This window comes from Argiope bruennichi, chromosome 7 (genome assembly GCF_947563725.1).
Source record: "Argiope bruennichi chromosome 7, qqArgBrue1.1, whole genome shotgun sequence".
Lineage (NCBI taxonomy): Eukaryota > Metazoa > Arthropoda > Arachnida > Araneae > Araneidae > Argiope > Argiope bruennichi.
Window position 1 is genome coordinate 85,137,867 of NC_079157.1, and position 13,210 is coordinate 85,151,076.

The 13,210-nt window shown below is 31.2% G+C and overlaps 1 long non-coding RNA gene across 1 annotated transcript; it reads left to right on the forward strand.

The window, feature by feature from the left end:
- Nucleotides 1-326: 326 nt before the first annotated feature.
- Nucleotides 327-12,137, forward strand: LOC129974820 (uncharacterized). Its single transcript, XR_008784969.1, has 3 exons — nucleotides 327-472; nucleotides 2,980-3,231; nucleotides 11,855-12,137. It is a non-coding gene; the product is annotated as an uncharacterized LOC129974820 (long non-coding RNA).
- The last annotated feature ends 1,073 nt before the right edge of the window (nucleotides 12,138-13,210 follow it).

A 13,210-nucleotide genomic window follows, 5' to 3' on the forward strand; every position in this document is an offset into this window, starting at 1 on the left:
CCTATGGCTTAGAGGCGGCATTTTAGTCTTTTGAAAGGGCAAGTGCAAATTCCAAATCTGATTTTATTCAAAACAGTTGACTTTAACTTTGTTAAAAAAACAATATTTGATACCTAATTATCTTCATACTGATAAGAGTGAGTATTTTTATGCCCGTTATTGTCTCTTAATAATCTGACTAGGGTTCGACATTAAACATCCATTTTTGAATATTCTTATGTGTCTCCAAAAGGAATTCAAACAAATCAATCAATCAGATTGTATATAAAAAATTCTAGTTTCATTTAGAACAGAAAATTATTCTCAGTCACATACTAATAGTGAGCATTCGGTTGTTGATTTTTAAAAGCGTTTTTAGCTTTCGGTACTACTCATTATAAAGAAAAATTAATGAATGACATTACCATATTTTTCTATTCAACTGTATTTCAAAGCATTGAATGAGTTCATTGGCATTTCCATTAAGGAAGAAGTAAGTTATTTACCTTGTTATTTATTTATTGAATTTGTAGGCAACTGTTATTGACTATAATTTTAGACTAGAAAGAAATGACTTTATGTGGTCTAATGTTTCTAACTGTATTAATATTTTTCTTCCATCATTTTGAAATGGCAGATGCTTAGAAATTGAATTGCTTGAATTTTAGCTAATTGTAGTTCGAAGTAGTTATTTGCTTGTATAAATAAGAATTCCTTTGAATAATAGAATGGAAATAATTTTTAATGTATCGTTTTAAAATGTTATTTTTATAAAGTTATAAATACGAAAAATTACAGAAAATTATAAATACGAAAAAATTGAGTATATAAAGAAACTAAGTTTGAGTTTTAGTAGTCTCAAGCTCGTATTTTAGATAACTGTTCCGTGGGATGAACTTAGTTTTTATATTGTATTTAAAATGTAATTTTACCTCAGCGATTAATCTAATTATTTTATTTAGTCTTTCAAAGATGCTGGAAATCATAGAAGATAATTTATCAGTAGAATAAACTTGTATTATCAGGGAAAAGAACTTAATCACATTTTGAGGAATTCCGGATCTATATAATTAAGACATTATTTTAAAATAATTATCTGCAATTTTGAAGAAAGATTTAGAAATATTTAGAAAATAAACACCAAGTAACATTTCGAATTAAAGAATCGGCTCTTGGCTGAACCGCTATGATCAGGCATGATTAACGCTTATTTGCTTTATCAACTAGGCCTTGGAAAAAGCTATTAAGACTTATTCGTTGAGTTGAATCATTGAGTTGAATACTTCTGAATATTTAAAGTATTTTCATAGAAAAAAATCGATGAACTTAAAATATATTGGATATTGTAAATTATAATAAAATATAATCGAATAGTGAAAATTTTAGTGTTGCAAGTTCCGAATGATCCCTGTTCGGGTTCGAAATATTGCAGATAACTAAACTGAGAGCATAGAAAAGCTATTCTTGATAGTGTATCAATGCATAATATTCATATATTAAAACGAAGAAAAACAAATGACGAAGACAATGGAAGATAATAAGTTCAATTATTTTTTCTTTGGAATTCATCCTACAATTATTAACTTAACTGTTTGTCTTTTATTATATTAATAAATGAGTTTTCATTGGGACTTTCTGTCATATTATAGCTATTTTGAATGATTTAACACCGGCTTACAAGAATGGGAAATGATATTTCAATGTCCGTTAGACACATTGACACGGCGCTTACTGTTAATGCAGTGTTCATTTTTAAAAAATGTATCTGCCCTGATACTATTTCAATAACAAATTTATTTGTAATCTTGCCACTCATTGAATTTACAAGTGCAATCTAATTACATTTATAATAAGAAATGTTATTTCAATTTTTCTCGAAGCTTACGTTTACGCCTAGAATTAAATTTATAATCGGAACTGTCATTCCACTTCATACTATAGTCATTTCCGGAACTTTAACGCCATTTGTTCCTATATGTTCTAAAATGAAATGAAAAAAATCTTGCTATTCTTTTGATTTTTATTTTAGTCTTTTGCATCGTTTCAAATACGTGCGCTTAGTATTTATTGATTTGCTAAATTTTGTAAAACAAATGCATTGCTCACCAAAATTTCCGAAATAATTTTATAATGTATTTAGTAATTGATATTTACTAAAATCTTATAAATAGTAGAGTTAAAACTGTGTAGATGATTATGAATTATTAAATATTAATGAGTTGAGGTCTTCGATTTTTAATATTGGAACAGCCGATTTGTTCTGAGATGTTCATGAACATTATGAATAGAGAAAATCCAAATGCAAGAAAAAAACTTTTAATTGTTACAATATTTAAGTCCAAAGTGTACTATAAATGTATTTTATTTCCTAAACTATTAGCCAATGTGTATGAGATGTCTTTACAGTATTCTTTAATCCAATCATATCTGAAAATATAGCAACTCGTCTAGAAAGGCATATCTTCTGGTGTGTATCTTTAATCTAAAAGTTTTACTACGACGAATTGATATTCTTTTGTTACTCATATTTAGCCAATAAAACAAATATGAAGTGATTATACGAAATCTTTATAAAAATATAAAAAATTCAAGTTAATATCGCAAACATTCTAGAGGTTTAAATGTTTCCAGTTTATATATTTATAACATTTAACAAATCTTCTTTCCAATGGATTAGAGAACTTTAACCATAAAAATATTTTTAATTGTTTCCTAGAAATCATGATTAAATCAAAAGAATGCTTAAGTTCGATGAATGGAAATAGTCTGGCGTAGAAACACCACCAATCAGAAAAAAATATGCAAAATTTCAGAGCAAATAAATATAAGTATTTAATTGCTTGTTGATTGCAACCACAAATAGTCTCATCTGGTTCTCACTAGTTAGCTTCTTAAGTCTTATTGCTAATATTCATAACACTCTATTAAATTATTACCTCAGTATATATGTCAAGAATATTTTTTTTCTTTGGGAATTTATAGACCCATTTTTCCTTTCAGTTGCTTTCTTCTGTTCGACACGCATTCTGGAATAAATAGGAATGGATGCCTGTATCTTCTGTACAACATTAGTCTTTACTGTATCACGTTCTGATTGTCCATCAAGCCTCTTAGAATGAATTCTAAATTGCTTTCAAGGAATACAGTGCAAAGAAGCAAGTTTTTAAAAAGCAACCTAGGATTTTGATACATTTCTTAAACAATTTCTTGTAGGACATTTTTAATGGCTTCTGAAAGACTTGATATCACCAAGTAAGAGTACATAATCTTTAAATTTTGCTGATGGAAACCGTTTTATGGCGTATTCAGCGATTTGTTCAATGGGGAATCTATTAATTCGATAAGTATTCAAACTGTTAAAAACATTGGATCTGATTGAACAAACGGTTAATTTTATAGAATTATATTTTTAGATGAAATTAAAATAGACAGTATTAAAATCCAGTGTGTAATTGAAACTCTTTGGCAGAATATTTCAAAATAAATTTTCAATTTTAATATTTAGTTAACCTTTATCTCTAGTTAAAGTTGACACAGCATAATCTTAAAATTAATATCGAGATTAATATGTAGTATATATCGAGATTAATATGTAGTATATATCGAGATTAATATGTAGTATATATCGAGATTAATATGTAGTATATATCGAGATTAATATGTAGTATATATCGAGATTAATATGTAGTATATATCGAGATTAATATGTAGTATATATCGAGATTAATATGTAGTATATATCGAGATTAATATGTAGTATATATCGAGATTAATATGTAGTATATATCGAGATTAATATGTAGTATATATCGAGATTAATATGTAGTATATATCGAGATTAATATGTAGTATATATCGAGATTAATATGTAGTATATATCGAGATTAATATGTAGTATATATCGAGATTAATATGTAGTATATATCGAGATTAATTGGTTAAGGAATAGCAAGAATGAAGGTCATTGATAATGCAATGAATTAAAAGCTATTTTCATAAATTTTATTCATTTTTTTTAGCTGATTTCTTAAAAGTATCTGTGCTTAATTGAAAGACAAAAAATTTCAAATTAAAATAATTTTAATATATTAATTTGAATAATTAAGTCGAGCAAAAACAAGCGGCACGGCCGTACTATCCTTTTCTCGAAGCAGTTCAGGCCATTTTCAACCCCCTATAACTTCATTGTGGATAAAACTAGAAGCCTGAATTTTCAGTAACCAAGCAGGCATTATATAAACACGGTATATTTCAAATTTCATTAAATTTGAACCAGTAGTTTAAGAATTATAACTAGTCAAAGTTTGTGAATTTTGTCACTAACTGACTGACTGACAGATCATCAAAACTCTAAGGCACTTCTAGCAGACATAGAAGCTTCAAATTTAGAATACAATTAGTGTTTAGTGTATAAATCAAGGAAAAACTAAAATATCTATGTAATAATGGACGGATCGATAAATTTTTCGAAGTTTCGAGCATTATCCATTTTGTCGGCAAATTCGTCGCCAAGTCGCCAAATGGTCGCCAAGTTTGTCACCAAGCTCTCGTATCACTGGCTCGGCATCCGGCAGCATCCAATACAGATTACTGTAAAACGGTCTTTCATATGATGACACTATTCTCGCTGGGAAAAATTAATTAAATCTCAAATTTACAGGTTTCTAACAATATCTAATTTGAAATAATTCAATTTGAAGCTGTGGAAGCTGCAAACGCAATGGGTGACTTTCAGAAAATCAATCTGGTAGAAGAAAGCAAACTGATCTTCAAAGTATGATCGCAAAACTTAATGTCGATCAAAAAAGAGTCTTCGATATGATCACAAATAAAATGGACACAACCGATAATAACGCTGACGTATTTGGCAATTATTTGGGTTTCTACGAAATTCATGTCGTTATCACAGGGTTATAGAGGATAATATTAAGTATGTGTACAATAAACAAACCGAATTAATAATTTTGAGTCTCCAGAGTTGAATTTCGCCATATAAGTGAAGATTCCAACTCTGATTACTACTAAACTTTTCACTCATTTAATAAAAATTGTGGTTCTTTTCGTCCAAGGCTTTCTGAAAATTCGCAGTGCTTCTTCAATTCAGAAAATTTTTGCCATCTAATTTTTGACAAACTGAAGTAAATATCACAAATTTGGCTATCTTTTCGATATCGCTCAGTTTAACCATATGAATCAAGCATAATCCGACTTTAATGTATTTCTTCCTCTCTCGACTTAATTACTATTTATGACTGTGAACTGACGTTATATGTGTACCCTATCTTGCATGAGAAGGCTGCGAGTTGATTATTATACAAACAGGAACATTAATGATTTTTTTTTTGCTCTTTGCAGTAAGCGAAAAGTAAAGAATATTATGAAACGATATGCAATTAGAACTTCTAAGCACTAAATATTTAAAAAATATATATAGTTAATGTAGTTAATATAAATTTCCTTATGAAATTGTAACATTTTCAATAGAAGCTGAACCACATAGTTGTGTTTGAATTTTTAGTGGTGAAGAGAACTTAAGTGTGGGTATTTATTTGAAAAATGGATTGGAAATTTATTTTAATTAAACTTCAATGAGACGACAGCAATTCAAGGCAAATATATTCTATCTACATGACATTTACAATTTTGTTATATTTTAATAACTCAGATTTTAACAAAGTTGTTAAATATGTGTATATACTATGGAATTCCTTGTATATAATTCATTTGATCAAACTTTCCAATTTTCTTTTTGTACCATTTTTACCGTCAATATGGCTACCGGACTCCAGCGAATATATTTACTGATTTTTATAAAATTTCGAAATATTTAAAAATTTTATATTTTTGATTATTTTTATCTGATTCAAAATTTTATGTGAAATGTTTTTACTTAATTACTCTCCTTGTAATAGGGCTAATTCTTCCAGATCTGGAAAGTTTAGTTGTGGAAATTAGTAGTTATATTGTCGAATTAATTTCCTTAGTTATGAGACGCAATAAGTCAATCTAAAGTAAGATTTCAGTACTTTGATACGTCATCTTATGAAATTTATAACATCTCCAATTAAAATTTGCCATTGGTTAATTCATAGCTAAAATGTTTCTATGAAGCAACTAAAGTCGTTTACGCAAACCCAGCGTTTTAGAAGAATATTACTGCGTACTTTCAAAAGTATGGTTGTTATAATTAATAATTGCGCAAATATACATTTGAAAGTGATATTACCAAACCGACTTCAATGACAAGAAAATACGAGAGAATACCCATCTTCAGAAGGAAAAATGGATGCACTAAAAATATAGTATTTTTCTCTTAACATTTTCTAAAGATATCGAGCACATTACAAAGTTGAAAAGTTATCTTGAATTTCAGGATGGGTATCGTGGTTGATAGTGGAGAAGCGCATTCGTTTCTTAAAATCCATTTTCTTCGAGTGATAACTTAAAAAAAATGTTAGGGATTGATTACATGAAATTCTTTTAGCTTATTCAATAGTCATTCAAGGAATTTTCATAAGTGATATTTAGGTTCGGTTCATGGAAGCTTTTCATGAAAAATTTAGTCAGTTGTCTAATCTCAATTAAATGTTGGCATTTTATCTCAGAAAAATTGACTGATAATTTAATTTGCTCACTATTTTCTCAAGATGTTTAATACTTTTGTGGTCTCTGACATGAGTTGGCAGCTCTTATCAGATGTGGGAGATTGTTAAATAAATTTTCTAAGGATATTTGAAAATCTATGTATCCCGCCCTCTTAGAAAAGTTTCAATAAATGGGAAATAGTGATTAAGTATTTAAGCAGGTTTTCGAGAAATGTACATTGATGTTATGAGAAGTGACGAAAAAAATCCCCATAGCATTGTGCAATTTGACATGGGTAATGAAAATATTTGTTCGTTATGAAGTAAGGGTAGTTGATGAAAATTGTTTACTGCAAATAGGGGTGAGGTGTGGTAGTTTGTTCACTTTGTTAAGCAAAATATGCATTATTTTGGAGAGTTGTAGCGACCGGAAATCGTTTGGCTTTGAACCTTGGTAAATTTGTAATGAGTGCGACATGATAAAATGGAAATACAAGTGGTTGTGATGTGTGAAACATAGTGACTTGCTAGAGTAGTGGATTGATCATTGTGGATTGGTGTGATAGTAGTGGTGAGCGATCGCTGTGGCTTGGAGTGAGTCGTATCTCTGAATTTATATTGAAGCGTATAATGAGTAGCAGAGTAAATAGACTTGTTGAGTGAAACTGTAGATAGTAATGCAGTACTTACTGAATGATTGATTATTGAGAAATGATTTATAATATAGCACGAAACCGATGATTTGAATTGTCGAGTGGAAGAAATTCGGAAACTTTTTGTGACCCAATCAATAGATACGAATTAGCTAAAAGCTGCTTTACAAAAATGTGGTTGAATGAAGGAATGAAAAGTGTGGGCAATGTTTGTGCAGTGGAGCAGTATGCTACAGGCTTGGGCCATGTTTGTGCAGTGGCAACATTGTGTGTGACGGGAGTGAGCCATGTTTGTGCAGTGGCAACATTGTGTGTGACGGGCGTGGGCCATGTTTGTGCAGTGGCAGCATTGTGTGTGACGGGAGTGGGCCATGTTTGTGCAGTGGCAGCATTGTGTGTGACGGGAGTGGGCCACGTCTGTTTGTGCAGTGGCAGCATTGTTTGTGACGGGAGTGGGCCATGTCTGTTTGTGCAGTGGCAGCATTGTCTGTGACGGGAGTGGGCCACGTCTGTTTGTGCAGTGGCAGCATTGTTTGTGACGGGAGTGGGCCATGTCTGTTTGTGCAGTGGCAGCATTGTCTGTGACGGGAGTGGGCCACGTCTGTTTGTGCAGTGGCAGCATTGTCTGTGACGGGAGTGGGCCACGTCTGTTTGTGCAGTGGCAGCATTGTCTGTGACGGGAGTGGGCCATGTCTGTTTGTGCAGTGGCAGCATTGTCTGTGACGGGAGTGGGCCACGTCTGTTTGTGCAGTGGCAGCATTGTCTGTGACGGGAGTGGGCCACGTCTGTTTGTGCAGTGGCAGCATTGTCTGTGACGGGAGTGGGCCATGTCTGTTTGTGCAGTGGCAGCATTGTCTGTGACGGGAGTGGGCCACGTCTGTTTGTGCAGTGGCAGCATTGTCTGTGACGGGAGTGGGCCACGTCTGTTTGTGCAGTGGCAGCATTGTCTGTGACGGGAGTGGGCCACGTCTGTTTGTGCAGTGGCAGCATTGTCTGTGATGGGAGTGGGCCACGTCTGTTTGTGCAGTGGCAGCATTGTCTGTGACGGGAGTGGGCCATGTCTGTTTGTGCAGTGGCAGCATTGTCTGTGACGGGAGTGGGCCACGTCTGTTTGTGCAGTGGCAGCATTGTCTGTGACGGGAGTGGGCCACGTCTGTTTGTGCAGTGGCAGCATTGTCTGTGACGGGAGTGGGCCATGTCTGTTTGTGCAGTGGCAGCATTGTCTGTGACGGGAGTGGGCCACGTCTGTTTGTGCAGTGGCAGCATTGTCTGTGATGGGAGTGGGCCACGTCTGTTTGTGCAGTGGCAGCATTGTCTGTGACGGGAGTGGGCCACGTCTGTTTGTGCAGTGGCAGCATTGTCTGTGACGGGAGTGGGCCATGTCTGTTTGTGCAGTGGCAGCATTGTTCGTGTGTGTGTGTGTGTGTGAAGGAAGTGAGCAATTTTCATGTGAATAGGATGGGAAACTGGACCATCATTACAACGTCAGGTGGAATGTCGAATAAATGATATTCTGAATTCAAATGGATTGGAAATTAATTCTGGCTTTATATATGAGGGGAAACACTGAATGTTGTTATGTAAAAGATTTGCATTTCAGCTGTGTAAGAAAAAATAATTCTTACGCAAATCTACGATGGAAAAATGATAGTAAATTACTCGTCAGTAAGTATAAAAAGTTTCTACTATTAACAATTCATACTAATATAACTACACGATTTACTTATGACAATTCACACCGTTACACGGTTCTCTTAATTGGAAATGCATTTGAGATTTCGTGCGCTGATTTTGGCTCTGTGCTTTGGAAATTCACGGTATTTCATAGATTTGTATTAAACCTCTTTTCAAATGATTAAAGCTTTTCATTAAGAATAATATGAATTGTTTTAAGATCGCAAATCGCAAGTGCACGCTGCCTTCTGAAGAGGATGAAGTCTGCGTAAGGTGGGATCAAATTCATTAAAAATTTGAGTTTAAGGCTGATCAGTTGAGCTGAATGTTTCAAGATTTATTCTAGGTAAAATGAATGTTAAAACCAGATTTTCTACTGAAATTTGGTATTTTCATTCCAATATTATTTTAATAAATAGGAGGATTAAGATTGTCGTAACTACTGACACGCTAAACATAGAAAGTTATTGTTTTTCTATATTTTTATCCATTTCTTATAATTTCATATAAAAGTTAAAAATATTTTAAAATTTAGTCAGCTAAGCACTTTTTTTACATAGGGGAATTATTAGATAATGCTTATTGAATGTCAAATTATGCCTTCTAGGATCTATTCTGTATTCGGCAAACACGTCATAGATATTGGATGCTTTCTCTACAATTGATACTCGATTTTCGACCTTGTGAAATAATCAAAATATAAAGATTTACTTCATTTGAAAAGAATTTAGGAAAGGTTTGACTGAATTAAAAATAATTCAACAAAATAAGAAAATAATGGCTGTGATTATCAAATGGAATTCAAGCATATATCGAAAAATTGTAGGGATCTTCGGTATAAGTTATTCAACTAAACATAAACATTTATTTTTTGAAATTATTTCATAGAATTTATGTATAATTTTGAGGCAACCCTGTGAAATAATATTTCTATTTTTCTGTAGCGAAATTCTGATCAAAGTAAAAACAATTTTACCATCTTAATTCATAGCTCAAATATTAATAAAAACTACAAATTCCTTTAATGAAATTTGTTTATTTCATCTAAAAATGATGAAAAGAGAGCATGAATTTTATGGAAGAAATCAAGCTTTAGTTTTTCTTACAACCCCTAAATATTCAAATTCTAAAATCTTTAATATCCTTCCCTTCAGTTTTCGGAAAATAATGCAATTTCATCAAGAAATGTTGAGTTTTCTTTTGAAAAATATTCGGATAAACTGGAAATGCTGACAGTCTTGATGATCTTAGATACTTCTCTTACTGAAAAATAAGCAAAATTTTGTAGTTGATTTTTAATTATATTTTCCTTTAAATTCGTGTATAGGATGCTTCATCTATACAAAGTAGTACATTCATGACAAATGTTACATTGAAATCTTCAGTTTCTAGGGTATAAAAAATTCATTTTTATTAAATAGGTTTGTATTTTTTAGCTTTAAAAATGGTAATTTTAGAAAATTAAATGGTTTTTAAATCTTGGGTTTGTACTTTCCGTATCATAAATATTAATAAATCTAGAATAGAAGAAATACCCCAAATAAGGATTATCGCCCATATAGTTTCTCAAGAAACTGACCGGAAATTGAGAAAAGATACAGAATACACTTGTTCTCGATTCCCTAAAAAAATTTGTAAAAAATCAACTTTTCTGAATTGAAAATGCATTGAGAATATTTGAAATTCCTTCGGAGAAAAACAGAATTTCAGTTTTGTGAACGTTAAATTAACTGAATTAGGGCTCTTCTCTTCAATTCGGTGAGATTCTATGATATTATGTTATAGTAAAAGTATTTTAATCTATTTTGCTTTATTGCTGTAGACATAGTAACTGATTTCACTTTGTTTTAGTTTTAGAATTTGAAAAAAGTCAATTTTAAATAATTTCTAAGATTTGTTCTTAGTTAGCTATTAATGTAATTCACTTTTTTAATTTAGAAAATAATTCACAAATCTTTTAAGCCTGTGCTTTACTTATCTTCTACTAGGAAAGACAAATCTAGTAATGAAGGCAAATACTTGATTTTTGATATATCTGTCCCCAATAAGAAGTTGAGAAGCCTTAAAATGTAGCATGTGAACTCATAGATCCTATTTGGAATTCTTTGTCGAAAAGATGTAAATCGATTAGATGAATGATTCTATTATTAAGTTTAAAATAATTTGAAGCTACATAGTTAAATTATTTCAGATGAGATTATGAACTAGTATAATATATTGAAAATTCCACTAATGTAATTCGATCTTGTGTAGTATGACGCTTCCTGTCAATTGTTTGAGTTCTAGTTCAGACAAATGTTCATTTCTGAAAGTCTAGTTTTACAATTTTAAACATTAAATTTCTCAAGAGTTTTTCAGAATGACTTAAGGTATCATTCTGACAACTTCTGAATGAATGATTTCTGAAGAGAAAGCTATTCATATCCATGATTGGCTCAAAGAAACATCATGCATGAGAGAAGTTCAAAGTATTCTTGCAGAATGCCTTCGATCGGAGAAGACGATGACACAGTGAAATGTTTATAGAAGCCTGTATGGTATATAAAGATCATGCTTTCTAACAAAGAATGAAACTATTAACAAGAACAGTACATACATTATTTTATTTTGAAAGAATCCATCGTTATAGCGTTTCCTTCGGTATGTTTTCATCTGGACATCTACTTCTTTATACAAGCGATTATCGAAAAGGTCGAGTTCAATAGAAATCATGACATGCTTAAAGAATTATTTAAGTCAGGATATAAAGAATTTTACAGATAAGGATTTAAATCATCAACACTGATGAAAGTTAAAATGGAGTTTTCTTATTCGTAAGTAAAACTCTTCAGTTTATAGTGATTAAAAACAATCAATTATTTTATCACTTTATTTAAAATGTTAATTTTATTCTTTAACCTAAAACTGGGGATTTTTTTTAGCTTGGAAAATTTACTATGTTGAACTTTCTATTTCAGGTTTTAGGTTTCTTCAAGAATACTTAAACTGCTGAGGAGTCATTATCAAGGCCGAAATGAAGGTACCCAGAGTCTTTGCAAAGCTTTATTTTTATTACAAATCCAGTTTATGAATGCTATGACCAGAGAACAGTAATTATATATTTGAACTTCTAAAATTATACAACTAAACATTCGTCTCAAACATATTATAAATGCAGATGCTCTACTTACGTTAATGTTATATGTATAAACTTTTACTATTTCGCAACAAAGTTGCGGAAATTGCTTGAAGAATTTCTGACTGAAACAACGAAAATATGGAATGCAGGGCAAATTATTTAATGTTTGTGCATTTTTGTTGTTTATTATGAATGCTCCATTGAAGATTTAAGTAATTTGAACTGTAAAACTGCTCCACAAAGACTCGAGTTTTTATTAGTAAATTGAAACTAAAACCAGTTCTGTATCTTTATAGACTTGTGTGACATTGAAACATACTGTAAGACCTATAAATTTCTTCTTTTATGTTAATTTTTATAATTTTTGCAATTACTATATCGCAAAATTTCAGGAAAGATGAATTTTCATGCATTTGAATTTTTACATTTATGTAAAGGGCAATTTGCAATCTATATACTTAACCTCTTTAATTAAAATGAAAGAGTAGTCCATTGTATTAAAAAATTAAAGTTTTAAGCTTGTATTTAAGATAAAGTAATTTAAAATACAAAATTCAGGGATAAGGATCGGAACTTTTCTCATGTCAAAGGAAATGCCTAAAATGAGGCATTTGTTCAAGAATTTAAATTCACAATTTAGAGTACCACGTAAATGACAAATATTTGTTTTAAACTTTTGAAGAATAAGAATAATTTCATTCGGGAAATTTTAAATTTTTATAAAAAATTTAAATTAACTTTAAATTTTGAGATTTCTTTTTGCTTATAAAGGATTTATAAAGTCCGTTAACTATATTAATTGCATAAATCAAGGTTACAGGCTTACTCATAATCCTCTTGCTCAGATCATAAGCTTTTGCTATTTAGATGAAAATAGAACTTCGAATCTTTCCCTAATTTCTCTAATACTTGTCATTTTCTCTTCTGTCCTTCATTCAAATATTAATTATTGCATCCATTTATAAATTTTATTACTATATAATTTTTTGTTAAATTAAAAAAATCATGCATGTTTTTACATTAAATTTAAAGTAGTTGATGTGTCGATGAATCTCTGCACATCTCTGAGAAAATAAATCAGTTTTATTTGTTCAGCCTTTTTTATTCTAATGTAACGGAAAAGGCTTTCTGATTGGCTCGGCCGGCCAGCTCATCAGAAAGCATTCAATTTTCAGAAAACACTTTGATCACCATGCCTGATC